This window comes from Lissotriton helveticus, chromosome 1_1 (assembly GCF_964261635.1).
Source record: "Lissotriton helveticus chromosome 1_1, aLisHel1.1, whole genome shotgun sequence".
In the NCBI taxonomy this organism is placed as follows: domain Eukaryota; kingdom Metazoa; phylum Chordata; class Amphibia; order Caudata; family Salamandridae; genus Lissotriton; species Lissotriton helveticus.
The window spans coordinates 2,110,939,078-2,110,959,523 of record NC_136057.1 but is presented as its reverse complement, the minus strand read 5'-3'; the positions used below and the strand labels follow the sequence as shown (position 1 = coordinate 2,110,959,523).

Below are 20,446 nucleotides of genomic sequence, written 5' to 3'. Positions count from 1 at the left end.
CGTTTGGAGAAAATATCGACAGGACAGAATATCGACAGCCAAAATATCGTTTTTAAGGTAAGTGAAGTAATATCGTTTTTAAGGTAAGTGAAGTAATATCGTTTTTATTTTTAGGGTTCAGGGTCAGTTTTGGGTTTATGGTTAAAGGGGTATTTTTAGGGTTCAGGGTCAGTTTTGGGTTTTTGGGTAAAGGGGTATTTTTAGGGTTCAGGGTCAGTTTTGGGTTTTAGGGTAAAGGGGTATTTTTAGGGTTCAGGGTCAGTTTTCAGTTTTTGGGTAAAGGGGTATTTTTAGAGTTCAGGGTCAGTTTTTGGGTAAAGGGGTAGTTTTAGGGTTCAGGGTCAGTTTTCAGTTTTTGGGTAAAGGAGTATTTTTAGGGTTCAGGGTCAGTTTTCAGTTTTTGGGTAAAGGGGTATTTTTAGGGTTCAGGGTCAGTTTTCAGTTTTTGGGTAAAGGGGTATTTTTAGGGTTCAGGGTCAGTTTTCAGTTTTTGGGTATTATTTTATTATATTTTATAACTATATATATATATGTTTAATAAATATGAAATAAAAAAATATTTATTTAACTTTCATTAATTATTTAATTATTATAAGTTAATTTAAGTAATTTTAAGTATATTTTAGTAATTAATTATTAATATTAATTTACTTTAACACTGTTTTTAGTAAATACGATATTTTTTACAACTATATTTTTGTAAACGATATTTTGTACTCGATATTTTTGTACTTACCTGTTTGTACATACAAACTCGATATTTTTGCTGTAGATATTTTTTCCTCGATATTTTGGGTAGTCGATATTTTGGTAGTCGATATTCTTTCAGTGATCCCAAATGACTTGTATACATTTAAGGTTAGACCTACAACAAGTGATTGTTGAGTGGTGTGGAAATAGAAACAGTGGCACAAAAGTTAACTGTGGCATATGACTGCAGTGTCGTATTGAGTGATATTAGAAGTATATTGTCATGACTCCAATTGCAGCCGTGCACTGTTGCGAGCAGGTCTGCAATAGATACCTGTTTGAGTAGGCAGGCTTTGACATGTAAAACAACCTAATTTTTGACATTTACTAGGTTACTTCTAAGTAGAACCTTAAAGTGTGCAAGGTGTAGATAAATAATATCTAAAAGTTGGACATGCCCAACACTATATTTGGATGCTGTTGCAGTGAAAGGATACTAAAAATTCTATAAAAGCCGTGTGGTGAATAAAGATCTTTTTCCATGGGACCTAGAAAAAAACCTGCATTTTATCCACACACTGTTATTTATATTTAAAAAAAAGAATTCTGATGGAGACAACTAGTCGCAGATATCTTACCGTTGAATGATCCCCAGGCGTCAGACTAGATCTGGAAAATATTTTACAGCAGTACCTCTGTGCCTCGTCTTCCACAGGATGTGACGTCGATAGCTTATAGATGCCGTCCTGCCTCTGTAGACCAGGTCTGCTTTCTATGGCAGCCTACTCTGTGCAGCTTTGTAGTTCAGGCTACTACAGCCTCCTCAGCCCCCCTTGTGTCCCTCCAGACTGGGAGTCTAGGGGATCTCCATACTTTTAGGCAGCATATTTTTCTGCCACTAGTTCCGCTTTGCGGTCACTTGATACTGCTTGTGTTCTGAGCTGGTTTTTCTCCCGTGTTGTGGGATTCGTCTTGCGCCTACTCTCCTCACTCGCAGATAAGACCCGAAACAATCTTACTCAGTTACTCCGGGATAGCCGACAAGCAGCTAAATTGCTCATTCGATGTGGCATGGATTCAACAGATTCTGTAGGGCGACCCGTGGCTCTTTCAGTGGCATTTCGCCAGCGAGCCTGGCTACGCACCTCTGTTTTTTTGGAGGCTGTTCAATCCATCTTCGTGAACATGGCTTTCGATGGTCAACAACTGTTTAGCGCTCATGCAGATTCCCATATATGCCGTTTTCGGCACAGTATTGTTGGAGCAGAATCTTAAACCCTGTTTTGCTATACTGTCTGTTCCTCTTCTTGCTCCCGTACTGAGCTCGTACTGAGTATGGTCTCCTTGATTTCTTTCACATTTTAGCTGTTCTAGGGCAGTGCCCATTGGTTTTTTTCTTTCAAACTTCACCTACGGGTGGCACCCGGTGAGGTGCTCCTGCCGGTATTTTTTTTATTATTTCCTAAACTGTCAATGACAGGTTATGGACTCTGTTATTTGGACATGTATTGCTTTATGGCCCTATTGGGCTTCAACGCCTGTTGATGCAAGTTTTTTTTTGCTTTTCTACCCAGGTTCTGATTGGGGTAGTGTGCTTGTATTGTGCAGAAGCACTGTTGCCTTCGTGTGTATGTCTTACAGACATTCCTACATATGTTTCTGGCACTTTAGTACCCCTTATAGGGGACTTCAAATTGTGTGCTTGGTAAGCTGGAGCAACAGGCTTCTCTTTGCCTCAAACCATGCTGTGACTGAAGAAAGAAGATGCTTATCACAGATCTGCATAAAGTGTGTCTTTGGTGTTTGGATTCTGGGAGCTATTTGAAGGAAATAAATGTGCTCTCTTGCACCTAAAGGTGATCCAGGACCGAGAAGCAAAGCTGTATGTTGCATAATATCGGAAGATGTTTTGTTTTGGGTCCCTTTTTACTGTATTAACTTTAGAAGTGCCGTTTGTGAATAGGAATTGGCTTACTCTTTTGTGGGTAATTGCATGTCCTTCCCTAAACCCCTCTTTAAACCCCTCCTTTCACCTCATTTAGCCCCGCTCATTTTGTTGTAAGTATTTCCATCTTTTCAGCCACTCACCCTCCCACATTACTACTAGTAAAATGTAGGCATTGTATTCTCCATTTTCCAGCCACTGCCCCTGTCCATCCCACATTTACTACTAAAACGTAGGCATAAATGTGTGGAAATTACACAGTAGGGTCAGATCTTTGCTCGTAAAAGGAGAGGTGGAGACCTCTGGACATAGGTTAGTGAATATGATTTTGTAGCACAATCAGTACTATTAAAAGTACTCCAAAATGCAGTTCTTGCTGTCATTTTACGTTTTTCTGATCCGCGTTATCTGTTCAACTCTCCCGTTGGGATGAGATTACTAAAAGGACTGACACATGTGGGTTAACCCTTTGTAGGAAGGAAAGTAGGATCTGCTTTCATGGTCACCACCACTTTTGCTAGTGTCATTATGTTTTACTGACTAGTCCGACTGGGATCATGCTAATCAGGAACCCAGTCTCTGTGCTTCGTCCCTAAATTGGACATGGTGAGCACTTAGTTACACTCCAGACTGGCTACTGGGGTACCCTAGTATATGGTACAAAGGTACCCAGTGCAAGGGTACACCAGGGTTTTCCCATGGACTGAAGCATGTATTATGCCACCCGTGAGAGACCACTCAAATTGTGACGAAAGGCCCGCCGAAGAAGCCTGTGTAAGCTGGTTCCAGCACCATTTACAACAGATATGTTTCCTGTTATCTGAGGTCACTGCATTTAAAACCTATAAGTCACCCCTGAAGCAGGCCTTTGAATCCTGAAGGCAGGGTGCTCGGTTCTAAGTGTGAGGGTGACCCTGCATGAGCAGGACAGCACTATGACCCTCGGAGTCCATTCTCCGGGTTGTAAGTGCATCAGCCATTAAGATACATAGTGGCCATGCGTCATTACGTGATACCTATCTCTAAACTGGCTGTAACAAACCCTGTTGTGTTTGATATCTATGGTGTGGGAGATATGATTCCATGCACTGTAAAGCTCCTCTGGGAGGCCCTCAGTGCTCCCGGTACCAGTCTGCTAGACCTGGACTGCGAACTTTGGTTGCTGCTGACCAGAGACATGATTCTGCCCTCCGGCTGCTGAGCCAAGCTCAAGAAGGAGAAGGCAGGACAGTAGGTTTCCTGACTTGGTGTATTGGGACATGGTGTGGGCCAGCGCCACGAGACTGCTATGAAGGGCACATTTGGTGCCCTCCTTGCATACTCCAGTTGAAACCAGTTCATGGAGCTGTTGGCTCCCACTCTGGCGTGGAACTGAACAAAGGTCATGGGAGTATCCTCCCCACTGTCCATCCCCTCCTGTCGGAGGGACCCCTGAATTGTCCCAACCCCCTCCTTAGGGTACTTAAGGGCTTACCTGTGGGTGAGTTTTGAGATTCGTCGTGGGGCAAGATTCAGATCTAAAACCACTTCAACCGTCTGGGCACTCTGGACTTCGCTTTGGGAACCGAGACCGCAACTGGAAAGACTCCTGCTGCTCCTGGTCCTGTCATCTTGCAGATCTTCTACAACATCTGTGCCTGTGCTCCATACAGGTTTTTCACAAGGCCTGTGGACATCCAAGACACCCAAAGGAATCCTCCTTGGAGTGAAGAAGTCACTCCCCTGCATCTGCAGACACCGCAACAAAGCTGACAGGTCTGCTGTTCCTAAGCTCCTACAGACTCCGAAAGGTTCAGCAACACAGGTGGTGGTTCTGCAACTCTCTCAAGGCCTGCCATCACTTGGGTGGTCCCTTGGCTCCCAGATTCCATTACGTCTTCTGGGTCCAGTCTGTGTATTTTTGCTACTTACGTGTTCTATTTCCAAAGTATTGTGTGTATTTTGGTTATATCTCCTGGTAGGAGATATTGCAATGTATTAGTGAGTGTCTATAATAAATACATCTTTTTTTTATAACTACACTGCGTGGTTCTTTTTAACTTAACCTATACCATAAGATTTAGTACTGGTAAAAACAAGCTGCTTTACACTTCTTCTGGGCTAAGCCTGAAGGCTGCTCTCCACAGCTACCTCTTAAAGAGCTTTCTAAGGTTGCCTAAGACCACTAAAATCACTGTTAGGGTTGCCTGGATTAGTGCAGGGTACTACACTTACAGAAGTGAGCACTATATACTAAGCCAGCCTCCTACACCCATCACCTTTCCTGCATTTTTCGTGCCACTTCTTCCCTCTAAAGAGAAGAGGTTTCATCAGTTAGACCCAACGAGAGGTCTTCGCTTCTACATAGAGCATTATCCAGCTTTTGTGGGATTTGCTGGTGCCAAAAATGGTAAGGAGGTACAGAAAGAAACACTATCCAGAAAGAAACACTATCCAGATTGATCATTCTGATCATGGAAACTAGCAATGCCCTGACCAAGAGGAAATCCCACTAAGGCCTACGGGCTCATTGCACCAGAGCCAGGGATTTATCAGCAGCAATGGTAAGTGGTGTTCCTGTCCTAGACATCTGCAAGGCTGCACAATGGGAATACGTGCATACATTTTTTAAGTACTACTGTCTCACAGTCTGGTCCACAGAGAGGCCCATTATGTCTGCTCAGTCCTGCAGGAGTTTTTGTTATGTGCCTATTTCTCAGACACTCCACCTTTTGAAGGAACTGCTTTTTTTTTTCTAAGCTTCTAAGCTGAAGAATCTGCAATTAGAAGTTTCCACATCCACGAGGCGACCATGGCCGAATGGACGTTATCGTGATACTTTTCAACAGTTTCCGTGCCAACTTCTATACTATTGGTCTAAGGAGGCTTGAGGTGGCGCTGTTGAGCCCTGCTGACCAGTCGAGCACCAGTCAAGCACTAGCGGTAGCGGCGGACGCAAGCTGCAAGCTGCGAGCGCTGAGGAGCAAAAGACCCGGTGAGGAGCCGGAGAGGTGCCGCGTTAGGTGCCTGATCCTGAGCCGGAGCTGGAGCTCCAATCGGAGCAGGGGCTGGGTCGGAGCGGAGCCGAGCCAGACTTGAGCTTGAGCCGAGTCGGAGCTGAGTCGGAGCCCGGAGACCGGAGACCTGGAGACCTCGTAGCTCGCTCACAGGCAGCACCTAAACTCCACGAAGGAGCAGCAGCGGCTTCTAGCGGCATCCTGCGCAACTAAAGCGTCTAAGCAGCTAAAGCGGTGAGGAGCGGCAGAGGCGGTGTGCGGCAGAGGCAGCAGCGTCTGTGTGTGGCTGAAGTAGAGTACGGAGCGGTCAGAGCGTGCAACAACGGAGCTCGCCCGTGTCCTCGGTCACAGCCACAGATCAGACCAGACCCGCCTAGCTCACCATCTCACCATTTTTTCTTTTCGTTTAACAACCTCCGCCACTGCCACCCTCAATATTTCCCCTGTGCACAGGATTAAGCACATGATTAAGAGGAGGTCTGCAGTAGTCTTGCGGCAGTTTCACTTGGCCCGCCTCTCCCATTGATCTACCTGGCTAAACTAACAGATAATTGGTTTAGTATTACTCAAATAGGCCAACTGACCTCAGACCACTGAATTCTGTACAGAGCACATATTGCACAAGCTGGAGACGCTCCCTCCAGGCAGAAGTAGAGGCAGGCCGGTCTTGGGGGAAAAAGCAAAACAAAACCAATCCCTCTACAGCCCAAAGGACCCATAGGGCAGTAAGAGGCCCCGACGTCAAGCCTTGTGGAACAATGAGGTCTGGAAGGACACGAAGGAACCCACCGCAACCCACGAAAAGGAAATCCAAAATTAAAACATCCATCAGTATTTCTGAGGATAAGGTAGCCAATTCTCCTACCACCTCACTAATACCACCAATTTACTCGATATTCGGCTCTATGAACCCCACTGGCAAATTCTCATTTTTGAAAGAACCCGTAACAGCAATTTACACAATGCCAGCAACCCCAAACGGACTTCAAAAACCATTGACACCGAGTAAAGTAACCACGCAGTCGGCAGTTGCACTGACTCCCCCACCCCGCCCAAACATTAACTTGGTAAAGGGCACCGGAAAAGAAGAACTAGGCAAGCGTATCCAAATAGCCCAAGGGGCTAGTAGGCCGTACAGCCTGGGGAACAATAAGTATACGATCCAAACACAAGCTCAAGTACACATGGAAATCAGAAGTCCCGATCAGGTGCAAGAACAAGTAAAACACCTAACGCCGCCAGGTGCCACTGACAGGATCACGGGCCGCACTACGGAAAATCCATCAGAAAAAAGCACATTGCACAAAAGTCAAACAAGAACAAGGATAACCACTTCGCCAGTACTATCATTAAGCGACATAAATTTGGAACCATCAGGGGTTGGGAGCCCGCCAGACACCGGCAATGACCAGGGATGCTTCAACATCAGTAATTCAGATGCAGCATATAAAGAACAACCACACAATCACTCGGCCCCTAGACAAGAGTCATGTCTAAGTCAAATTAAGCTTAATCCCAACAAAAAGGGTGAGGTGTGCAATTCCTGGTTGGATTCCCAAACCTCCTCTGACAAGAAGGAAATCCCACCAGCTCAAAGCACAACGTTACACTACGAAAAACAAGACAATATTACAAGTTCAATTGATTCCAAGCAAATGAAACCATTTAATAAGTCTGTAATAACATCGAATGAGGTGCAAGAAAAAACCCCAGACGGTCGTTACTCAAACAATCAACTGATCCTGGAAACAGTAAACAAAAACCTAATTGAGATATCTAGTGGGTCGGAACAGGAAGTACAAGCCCACGTACCCACAGATCCATTCAATAAACCAAGTGAAGACCGCCGACGGGAATCAATAATAATAGAAATTTCAAGTGCATCAGTATTGCCCGACCCAGTACCCCCAAAATCCTTTGGAAAAGCAGGTCTCTTAAACAAACAAAATGTGGAACACCAAGCAACCATGGCAGGGGTAATAGTCGAGGAATATTCACATTGCATAGCTAATACACACAATAACAAGGATAACCAGTGCCAAAAAGCAGGAAAGCACGGTCTTAACCAAAACCTAGAATCCATAATTAAATTACATAGTTTACTCGGCAAAATATTGGAAACTTCATTCAAAACGCTGAACATGCAGTCTGACAAACTCGATATTCAGATGCATCTCATGAGTACAATCGCTGAACATATATCTAACATCAACAATAAACTGGATGCCATGGCCAATACACTTGAAATCTTTCAGGACCTGAATAATCCCCGGGTGCCGCCCCCAAATTGTACTTGCAACCCTATTCTCGAAAAACTAAGGGATTTGCCATCAATACTCAAAAACATTTTACAGGAATGCAAACGTGCAAACCAGGGCACCAACAGCACAATTAATAAAAGAGACCTCATTACCTCTGCCCACCACAAGGTCATGTTTAATGAGGAAATGGCCATGCTCGGAATGAGGAGCGAAAATCCCCCAGCAGAAGCTGCACAACAAATAATAGATCTAAAGACTAATCAAAAAAAGTCAATAAAAACAAAAACTGGTGAACCAACAGAAGAACAAAAATCAACAGGGGTCAACCCCCCTTACAAACTTAATAATAGCCACGGGTTGCCTGAAAAAGAACAACCTGAACAGGATTGGACAAAAAATACAAACAACCAACAAGTCTTAACCAAACGGCAGAAAAAACATGCAAGAAAAAACAGAAACCAACAATTAAACCGCATACCTGCCAACAAGCAGGCCTTGATCAATTACCTAATCTTTAACTTTTCTAAAACTTTATCAAAACCCAAAACTGAAACAGAAGAGGGTGTTCATCAGTCAACCACAACGGCCAAGAACCCAAGAAAACCTCAGATTCACAGCACTAATGAGGAAGAACATCAGCCTACCACCATGGAAGTACATCTCCTCGAGATAGCCCAAGCGTCAAGGTCAAATACACCAATACGTACAGAGGAGATAGTCCATGCGTGAAGTTTAAATACATCAACAAGCATAGAGGAATCAAACAATGTTGAACATGCGACTCAATCTATAGAATCAAGTAGTGCAGACTGGAGCCTTGAGAGTGCTGATTGTGACTTCACACAAACTAACAGAATTCTAGGGAGCCCACAGGGCCAATTAAAAAATAACGGGAACATACCACGACAAAAGGTCCGGATTTCCCAGCCAGATCACAAACAGCCCATAAGGGATCAGGAGCACAGTAGGTGTGAGTCGGGCAAGCAGGGATGCAAAAGGGTGGTCACTAAAGCCGCCGATAATAAACATAAAGTATCTCTCTCCCTGCACACAACGTTTAGACCCTTTACCACTCTTAACAAAAGGGACACAAAAAATGTTAGGCAAGTTACAGCAAAAGCAGGCAAGAGCACGCAAGATCAATTACAAGTCAAGATAATCACGGACCAAGATGTTCAACAACAAAGCAGAGAACCGGTAACCGAAAAAAGGACAGGTCCACCTTATGCGATCACCTTCAACGAACACGCTTCAAATCTTGGGCCGTGTGGTCAGAAAAGAGAAAGTCTGAAAGTTAAGGCCAAAGCAAACAAGCCACCTGAGCAACCAGGGAAGGATGACATGAGGTATAAAGCAAAAAACACACCCAACGACGTAAAGGATAATGGATGTAATAAAACAACGAGACCTCGGACAAACGACCATGCACCGTTCATCCCTGAGCAAATGCAAGACACAAAATTGAAAACAGAGGGAAGGATTCTTTTCATTCCTAACTGTAAAACACAAGGCCCACAAGACTATTTAAATCGAGGAAATATCCTACACTTGACGTCCGCAATCCCGAGCCTTAATCATATAACATCCAATGACCTACTAACAATAGAATTCATCAACCTTGGTAACAGCACAGCAAAGGAAGGCACCCTTACAACCTGGAGGAATGCGGAAATCGTCAAGGAGTTACTCCACGAAACCAGAAAATTTGATGAGTGGGGAATCTCCCTCAAAGAAGAGGTAACGCCAGGATATCCGTCCCCCCTTCTAATGAAGCGTGGCAGAAGAGAAAATAACACACTGGAAAGTCGATCTACATACTCGGTACTGCAAGGTGCCAGGGGTGCGGAATCCTCCAAAACCGAACAGCCACACAGACTAAATCATGGCATAATCGAAGATTGAAACAATACCCAGGTGGGCAAAATAGATCAAAGCCCAGTAAAAGTTCTTTCTTGGAACATCGCCGGTGCAAAAGATATCTTAGGTGACAAAAGAAAAATGGATACTTGGGACACCTATGATATCATTGCGCTGCGGGAAACATGGTTAACAGCCCCAATCGATGTTCCAGGCAGAATATGCTTCCATGTCAGTGCAAATCGAACCCAGCGTTACGGGCGAGCAAAGGGGGGTCTGTCGGTTTACATCACCACTGCATTAAACATCAAGTCCTCCCAATCAGCCCCTTCCACCGCAGATATGCAAATTATCAAACTGGAAATGGGACCACAGGCAGGCATTGGAATCATTATTCTCATTAACATATATGTTCATCCAAAAATCAAAGAAAAAAAAGAGCTTTTCAAAAAAATCAGTAACGTTATATCAGGATTTCGCCTTAAACAACCAACTTGGGAGATAATCCTTACAGGCGATTTTAATGCCAACCTACTACATCCCCAGGAAGATGAAGATTACATTAGCACTGTCAACGAACTCTGGGCCGTCGAAACACAGGAGATCCCGTGTGCAAAGAAGATGGACAAAGTGGGCCGGCAGCTGATGTGGGAGCTCGAGCAGCAGGGGATGCGAGTGCTAAATGGGAGAACAAAACAGGATAAACCTCCCTCTAGTACCTACATCGGTCCCAGTTCAAGCACAATTCTGGATTACACCATAGTCTCACTTCCTCTCCTTGGATTAATAAAAAAGTTCCAAATCTTATGCTCCCCAGACAGCGATCACTCAGTGCAGCACATTGAAATTGAACTAACATCGCCCAAACACCCAAAAGCCCCAATATTAGCGGGGGAAACGTCAACAATTAACTTGAAACGCTTAAGGTGGACGAGCAACTCACTACCGCGAATAGCTCACGATGCAAAGAACTTAATGCAAACGCTCATTCTTGAAAAGGAATTGAGCGCAGAGACATGTACTGCCTTCTTTAATAAACTACCGAAGACCGGAGTTAATAGCAAAAACAAGTCCAACCAAAAGAACACGGCCATTTCAGTCAGATCACATTCTCCTTGAGAAGGCGCCTGTGACAGTCCATGAGGAGAGCACAAGGTCACAGTCCGCAATCCAAGGTTTGGCATGATGTACGATCCATTAAGAAACAATACAAGAAACAAATTTGGAACGAGAAAAAAAATGAGGTCACTGACTTTTGGACTAAAATATTATACAACGCAAAAAAAAACGATCCCAGAGCATTCTGGTTGCAAGTAAATTCACTGAACAGGCCTGTAAAAACAACAGGTGTGACCTCCATCACAGAAATGGCATAGGTACAGCATTTAATTGATACCTTTTCAATAAATTCAATGACACCTCCGATAACAACAGTAATTCCTGCACATAAAACATCAAATGCAGTGATTCCGACTACTATTGTCCTTGACCTGATAAACATCTCAAACAATAAACAGAAAGGTCCAGTCCACACACCACGACCATAGGGGGAAGTTGAAATACTACAAATAATAAAGAAAAGCAGGCAAGACAGTGCACCAGGTCCGAATGGCGTCCCGCAGGCAATTTATGAGGAAGATCCCCACTTTTGGGCCCGCAACTTCAACAACCTGTTCCGGACGATAAGTAACACCAGTCGCATTCCAGAAAGCTGGAGAGGGGCGATCATCAACCCAATATACAAAGGCGGAGATCGCAAAAATCCAGCTAATTATCGCCTGATAGCACTCATAGACGCAGAGGCCAAGTATTATGCATCCCTGGTGTTAACTGACCTCACAAAATGGTCCGAAGGCAACAATAAAATCCCGGTAAACCAGTCAGGGTTTCACCGCGGCATAGGCACCATGGCAAATGCCATAGCAATAAGCTTGATAGCCGAAAAAAGTCTGCAAAATCATCAAGCACTATACTCATGCTTCGTGGACTTTAAGGCGGACTTTGACCGTGTCAGTCGACAACTTCTCTGGTCCAAACTAAAGCAACAGGGTCTGCCGGACTCGATCCTAAACCCATTAATGGACCTATACACCAACACCTGGATGCAGGTAAAGATTGATAACGGCCATCGGCTAACGTGGAAGATCAGAACTTGCGATGGATTAAAGTAAGGCTGCGTTTTGGCCCCCCATCTTTTCAATTTATTTATCGTCGATCTGACATCAAGGCTAGATGGGATCAATGCTCACCCACCGCGGCTAGGAACACTGCCCATTACGCATCTCTCTTATGCCGACGATGTGGTCCTCCTCAATCAGACGAAAATAGGTCTGCAACGTCTCTTGCAAGAACTGGCTGGATACACTAAACAGAACCTTTTGGAAATAAACAGTAAGAAAACAAAAGTAATGATGATAACCCATCGTCGTAAAGCACCGCCAAACTTCGTAATTGATAATAAGAAATTGGAAGTAGTGGAAAGCTACAAGTACATGGGGATAGATCTGGACAGACAGTCCAACTTTTCTACGCATTTTGATGCCATAGAGAAGAAAGGAACAGCTTTGGTATACGCATTCAGTGGTTTATCCAAGCAATTAAAAGGCCCTTTGTTCACCCCCCCTCCTAACAGTCATCAAAGCTAAGCTACTTCCAACAATAGCTTACGGCAGCGTGCTACATTACGGAAGGAGTGCACTGCTCTTAGACAAAATCCAAACGAGTGTGTACAAGCGTGTATTCAGCCTACCGTGTGACGCTTCCCCCGCACAGGTCCGTCTCGAGTTCGGCCTGCAGTCACAAACCCTGCACAAAAAATATGAGACTGTTAAATTTTGGTACGGCATCTGGATGAACCGCGAAACAGAAATCAATCGCGCTACTTGCAAAGCAGTCCTAACTCTCAGTATGCTAAGTACTTAAATTCCTCCCTTGAAATTACTGAATTAGCGTCACTGTGGGAAATGAAGCTACCCGTATCCTCATTTAAGCAGGCAGTAAAAAAGGCAGCTAACAGGCATTCATTGATCAATGACAAGACAATACTGAGGCACCGCCTACACACTTGGACGACAATACAATCTTACAATAAGCCGGCACCTGCAGCCTATCTAGGGCTTGCCTTTCCATCACACGTCAAACTAAAATACCTTAGCCTAAGGATGGGCAATTTGCCAACAAACGCCGATCAACCTGGCTGGAGGCCACCAGGCCCCAAGGAGTGCGACCTATGTGGTGCTGCCGTACAAGACTTTGTTCACCTTATCTGCATTCGTCCTGCACTGGATAAGGAACGCCGGAGTTTATTAAAGGCGAAATTCAATGAACAAGGAATTCGCACATGCCGTTCAGCGATCCTACAAGTCTTGTGCTCAGTGGACCCACAACTCATTTGTCGAACAGTTAAATATGTGACTAATTTTTTGAAAAAAAGAGGAATTCTCGCAAAGGGCCACTACAAACTCTAATCTCAAAGTTTTGTAATTGCCTTCCTTTAATATTGAATCAGCTCTTCAAAGCATTAAGGGCATCACTTTTAATCAATGGTTTTAATACTTGTACAAGAATGTATTTCCTGACATATTTTAAAATACCACTGCATTTCATCTTTGTAACGGTTTTTATTAACTATACAATAAATTTCCTTACTTACATCCACCAGAAAGAGTGTTACAGAAGATAAGCAACTTGTTTATTATTAACATCCCTGAGTGCTTAGAAAAACTTTGGTAGCAGTGCCACCAGCTACGCTTTTGGCACCCTCAGTGTTGCTTCTTCTACCCTCACCTTCTTTCTCTCTCTCTCCATTATGGTTTTCCCATCCCACTCCCTCCCCGCAAATTGCTTCTGCCTTCCTTTGAACAAATCAAACACTCACCCCCAGTCAACTTATCTGGGTTTAATCCATCACCATTCTTTAGTTCACTCAGCCACCCCAGTTCAGACATGGCTATATGCAAATCAGTCTGACCCTGTGCCTTATGGGAACAGTCCAGCCCGAACTGCCAAGCCATGTCTTCCCTGGACCGGAAACAAGCATCCTGGGACCGGTTTCGGATTCATAATCCTCCTCAGCCAGGCTATCTTGAATCCAGTGGCCAAGTGAACAAGGGACTCACGTCTGAGTATACCCTGCCACACTTAGGGCGAACAAAGCGATACAAAAGGGGATGATGGACGGAGCGTTTGAACAAATCAAACACTCACCCCCAGTCAACTGATCTGGGTTTAATCCATCACCATTCTTTAGTTCACTCAGCCACCCCAGTTCAGACATGGCTATATGCAAATCAGTCTGACCCTGTGCCTTATGGGAACAGTCCAGCCCGAACTGCCAAGCCATGTCTTCCCTGGACCGGAAACAAGCATCCTGGGACCGGTTTCGGATTCATAATCCTCATCAGCCAGGCTATCTTGAATCCAGTGGCCAAGTGAACAAGGGACTCACGTCTGAGTATACCCTGCCACACTTAGGGAGAACAAAGCGATACAAAAGGGGATGATGGACGGAGCGTTTGAACAAATCAAACACTCACCCCCAGTCAACTGATCTGGGTTTAATCCATCACCATTCTTTAGTTCACTCAGCCACCCCAGTTCAGACATGGCTATATGCAAATCAGTCTGACCCTGTGCCTTATGGGAACAGTCCAGCCCGAACTGCCAAGCCATGTCTTCCCTGGACCGGAAACAAGCATCCTGGGACCGGTTTCGGATTCATAATCCTCATCAGCCAGGCTATCTTGAATCCAGTGGCCAAGTGAACAAGGGACTCACGTCTGAGTATACCCTGCCACACTTAGGGCGAACAAAGCGATACAAAAGGGGATGATGGACGGAGCGTTTGAACAAATCAAACACTCACCCCCAGTCAACTGATCTGGGTTTAATCCATCACCATTCTTTAGTTCACTCAGCCACCCCAGTTCAGACATGGCTATATGCAAATCAGTCTGACCCTGTGCCTTATGGGAACAGTCCAGCCCGAACTGCCAAGCCATGTCTTCCCTGGACTGGAAACAAGCATCCTGGGACCGGTTTCGGATTCATAATCCTCATCAGCCAGGCTATCTTGAATCCAGTGGCCAAGTGAACAAGGGACTCACGTCTGAGTATACCCTGCCACACTTAGGGCGAACAAAGCGATACAAAAGGGGATGATGGACGGAGCGTTTGAACAAATCAAACACTCACCCCCAGTCAACTGATCTGGGTTTAATCCATCACCATTCTTTAGTTCACTCAGCCACCCCAGTTCAGACATGGCTATATGCAAATCAGTCTGACCCTGTGCCTTATGGGAACAGTCCAGCCCGAACTGCCAAGCCATGTCTTCCCTGGACCGGAAACAAGCATCCTGGGACCGGTTTCGGATTCATAATCCTCATCAGCCAGGCTATCTTGAATCCAGTGGCCAAGTGAACAAGGGACTCACGTCTGAGTATACCCTGCCACACTTAGGGCGAACAAAGCGATACAAAAGGGGATGATGGACGGAGCGTTTGAACAAATCAAACACTCACCCCCAGTCAACTGATCTGGGTTTAATCCATCACCATTCTTTAGTTCACTCAGCCACCCCAGTTCAGACATGGCTATATGCAAATCAGTCTGACCCTGTGCCTTATGGGAACAGTCCAGCCCGAACTGCCAAGCCATGTCTTCCCTGGACCGGAAACAAGCATCCTGGGACCGGTTTCGGATTCATAATCCTCATCAGCCAGGCTATCTTGAAACCAGTGGCCAAGTGAACAAGGGACTCACGTCTGAGTATACCCTGCCACACTTAGGGCGAACAAAGATATACAAAAGGGGATTATGGACGGAGCGTTTGAACAAATCAAACACTCACCCCCAGTCAACTGATCTGGGTTTAATCCATCACCATTCTTTAGTTCACTCAGCCACCCCAGTTCAGACATGGCTATATGCAAATCAGTCTGACCCTGTGCCTTATGGGAACAGTCCAGCCCGAACTGCCAAGCCATGTCTTCCCTGGACCGGAAACAAGCATCCTGGGACCGGTTTCGGATTCATAATCCTCATCAGCCAGGCTATCTTGAATCCAGTGGCCAAGTGAACAAGGGACTCACGTCTGAGTATACCCTGCCACACTTAGGGCGAACAAAGCGATACAAAAGGGGATGATGGACGGAGCGTTTGAACAAATCAAACACTCACCCCCAGTCAACTGATCTGGGTTTAATCCATCACCATTCTTTAGTTCACTCAGCCACCCCAGTTCAGACATGGCTATATGCAAATCAGTCTGACCCTGTGCCTTATGGGAACAGTCCAGTCCGAACTGCCAAGCCATGTCTTCCCTGGACCGGAAACAAGCATCCTGGGACCGGTTTCGGATTCATAATCCTCATCAGCCAGGCTATCTTGAATCCAGTGGCCAAGTGAACAAGGGACTCACGTCTGAGTATACCCTGCCACACTTAGGGCTAACAAAGCGATACAAAAGGGGATGATGGACGGAGCGTTTGAACAAATCAAACACTCACCCCAGTCAACTGATCTGGGTTTAATCCATCACCATTCTTTAGTTCACTCAGCCACCCCAGTTCAGACATGGCTATATGCAAATCAGTCTGACCCTGTGCCTTATGGGAACAGTCCAGCCCGAACTGCCAAGCCATGTCTTCCCTGGACCAGAAACAAGCATCCTGGGACCGGTCCTGGTCACTCGCCCTCCCCTGTGTTGCTTCTGTGTCCTCTCTTTTCCCCGTGTTTTTTCCATCCACTTCGCTTCCGTCCCCCTGTTGTGTCCGCTTCACGCACCTGCTTTTAAAGAAGGAAAAAAAGCTTTTGCACATTTTCTTTTTAAGTTACCAATCCAACTCGCATTAGTAACTAAAAAAACAAAATACATGTTCCTGCTTCATTTTGTGGGTAAGCACCACCAGACTACAAAATGGCGTGGGTGGCCCCATCAAAAGCGTGTTTTTTTCCCTTTTCATTTTTTGAGTCTGTGTTTTGTTTTTAATTTAGCATTAGCCATCCTGAACAACTTCGGGGATGTTGTTCAGTGTGACTAAACACCATTGGCAAAGCCAATAGGTCCCAAATACTCGACCTATTGGCTTTGCCAATGCTTGTTTAAAAATGTGAACATGTAACTCAATGAAGCAGCTTTGTTTATTTATCATTGTGTATTCCTCCTTATCATTGGTCTTACCAGTGTCAAATGAGGATTCGTCTGTACACTAAGATTCAGAGGGCTTTTTTTAGATAAGCCCAACTCGGTCCTTTTTTGTTTTTTTATAACTGTTTATTGACCAATGCTTGAAAAGTAAAATATGCATATCTGACTGCATGTAGTTTACACATTGCTCTGGACAAATGTGCAGTCACATTAACCTAAGGACACTAAATGTGAGATGTGCTGATACTGGTAATCACAAAGCAAACAGCAAAACACTATGCCGTCAAGTAGGAAGAAGGTAAGTAGTAAATTGAATGTTCTTCGCCATGTAAGCTCTATCAAGCCCATAGTAAAAAGTAACTTAAGCCTGAAACAGACTAAAAATATCAGTTTATTCCAAACGAATTAGCTAGTGAATAGCTGGAAGTTAATATGTCCACAGTTAAGAGTAGTAGCAAACAAGAATTCTTCAAAAGAACAGGCAAACGAGTGCTCTTGTTGCACGATGCTCCAATTATCCTGGGAGATTACTTTTTTGTTTTATTTCTGGCTCACATAAACTACTAGCAGACTTTTATATGCTATATTAGTTGGGCTGTATGTTTGGCAGAGGACATCTGGTATACGTAGTGTAGGAGAGTAGGGTGTGCTTCCTATTGTTGCCCCCCTTTTTGCGGTGTTTCACTGTTTTTTCGACTTTAGTATTGCTGTGGCCCTGCTAATCAGGCCCACAGCCTAGCTGTACTCTCTCTAAATTGATACCATGTACTTTAGGTACATACCAGATTGGTTACAGGGTCACTCTTGTGAGCCCCTGTATATGGTACCTTAGGTACCCAGGGCATAGGTGCACCCTAGGCCTACCAGGGGCTGCAGCATGTATTGTGCCACCCCTGGTTAGCCTTCCAAACTGACACCACAGGTCTGTACTTACAGCCTGGGTAAGGTGGTGTAATCACCCCTTACTTAGATATAGTATAACTATATCTACCTTCCTTATATATAGAAACATAGTAACCTATAAGTCACTCCTATGGCAGGCCTTGACAATCCTGAAGGCAGAGTGCTTGGTTTTGTGTGAGAGGGTGCCCTAGCATGAGCTGAGCCCCTCTGCAGCTTTCGGAACCATCTCCTTATATCTGTTCTATGATATAGCCATACCATATACTCTTAAGTGCATTATAATCCTCGCGGTTAATGCTAACTTTGGTTTGGCTTTATCAAAACATGTCGTGTAAGGTGTCAAACAATTTGGAATACTACCACCCGCCCGCCAGTTCTGGCGGCGGGGGTAGCATTCCCCCTTCTAGAGGGAGAAGACATGTAGTTACTGGTAAACCCGGTTAAAGTTAAACAGAGCCACAGCATCACAAAATGGATGCTGCTGCCACAGACACGAGTCTGCCCTCCTGCTGCTGGACGAAACTCCGGCAGGGGAGGCCTGGTCCAGCTCGAATCCAGCTCCTGGTCGGCGCCTTCTGGTCCTTGTGGCTGAAGAGACCAGCTTCACCTTCTCACCTGAAATAACACAACATCGGCTGGCATCTTCCCATCGCCATCCTGGTCACTGGCAAGTGACCCAGACTCTGTCTCCTCCGCTTTCAGGTTCTTCACATCTCCGATCCACCCTTGGATCCACCTGGACACTTTTCCTCTGGTCGCCTTCAGCACTTCTTCGCAGCTCTCCATTGGAATGGACGACGAAACCAGACACCAAAAGACACCTATGCACCGGGCTTCCCTGGGTGGGGTAACACGAGTACTCCGGTGCTCCCGCGGGTCTTGACTCTCGAAGTGTCCTAGTCTAAAAGGGTTCCATCGTAGTTCACCTAGAAGTGCCCTTAAATTGTAAATTTGTAACTTGTTCGTTCTCCATAGAAAGTCAATGGTAACCTGCGACTGTGTTCAGACACTGCACGCGTCTCCCGTGGGCCTCCTACATCCTAACCTTTGGTGGTTCTAGGCAGACCCAGCGAATCCACAGGCCCTAGGCCTGCTTTTTAACCCACTCGTGGTTCTTATACCACTATGTTAGTATATGGGTTGTGAGGACATAACGTATACTGTGCAACTTATCGTATGCTAATTAAGTTCCTTGTATTGTACTTTTACCTCTGACCTCATAAAGAGTCCAGAGGGGTTGTGTTTAGAATAAATACATATATATTTGATATATACCTTGTGTGGTGTGCTTTCATTTGATCATTCAAGAGATTATAATTGGTAAAACAACTTGCTTAACTCGTCTCCAAGTCTTAGCCTGAAGGCTGCTCTCCACAGCTACCTCTAGGGTAGCTTTCTATAAGGTTGACTTTATAACCTACCATCAATAAGGGTCGTTTGGACTGGTGCAAGGTTCCCACTAAAATAGTGGACCTCATATACCAGGCCAACTTCTCACACATAGCTCCTTCCACTGTATTACCACAAGCCAAATGTAGAGGCCTAGTAAAGATGCAAACAAATTGTCACGAGAGAGACTGGGGAGTGATGAGTTAATTCAGTGGCTCGTTCCTATGGATTTACTGTTGTATAGGCCAAAGTATGCATGTCATCTTTTGGGAATAGCAATATTTAACTTGGTGCTTGCGTTGCCCCATTTTTCCCCACTTGCCTTTAACTCCAGGACTGGCATGGCAGGGGGAATAATGTTTGTGTGGCGTGCCAGGGGAGGCCTCCTTGAAAGAGAATTGAAACTCAACGTTTAGTTTTAGTTTTCCAAAATAATACCAACTGTTTAAGATTCCATGTGTTTAACAGCCTCTAACAAGCAACAAAAGGTACATATATAAAACATTTATTTTGCAGCTTTTCTTGATTTGTGGTTTTTTTTGCTTTCTTTCCTCGCTCATACTCGCAAGGAGCCAGGGGCCAGATGTAGGTAGGACTTATTTACCTTTTTTTAATTACCGAATTTTACCGATTCGGTAATTGAAAATCGGTAAATAAGAATGGGGGACATGTAGGAACATCCAGATGTTCCTTTTACCGAATCGGTAAAAATCTGTATTTACCGATTCGGTAAATACCGACCGGTAATGTCCATTCATTCCTATGGGCTTTGCAGCCCATAGGAATGAATGGGCATTACCGATTCGGTATTTACCGAATCGGTAAATACAGATTTCCACAAGGGTGCAGGGGGTGTCACTTTGACACCCTCTGGCACCCCCACAAGAGGCTCGGGTGCCATCTGGCAGGCATACCTGCCCTAAGGGCAGGTCTGCCTGTCATATGGCACAGGTGTGCATGCACACATGTGCATGCACACCATGCTCTACACCTATTAGACTACCATATTAATGGCCAAGTTGTTTAGAAACTGTTTCTTAAGTACTCCGAGGTTATATTAAGATGTGATGGCCTTCTCACCTGTGAGAGCTGAAGCCTCAATTCACCTTGGTCACAAATCTTTGTGGTAGCAAAATCTTTTTGCTACCACAAACTTGATACATTTTGCCCAAAATGCGTTTCTGTTTCTGATAACTTGCTGGTCTGTGGAATGGTTGCTTATTAGGCATCCTGAGTATTCCAGCAAATAAGAGGA

General features: G+C 44.9%; 1 protein-coding gene across 5 annotated transcripts in view; it reads left to right on the top strand.

The window, feature by feature from the left end:
• Positions 1–20,446, top strand: part of KYAT3 (kynurenine aminotransferase 3) — a 548,094-nt gene that overhangs the window by 304,334 nt on the left and 223,314 nt on the right. The window lies entirely within an intron of this gene.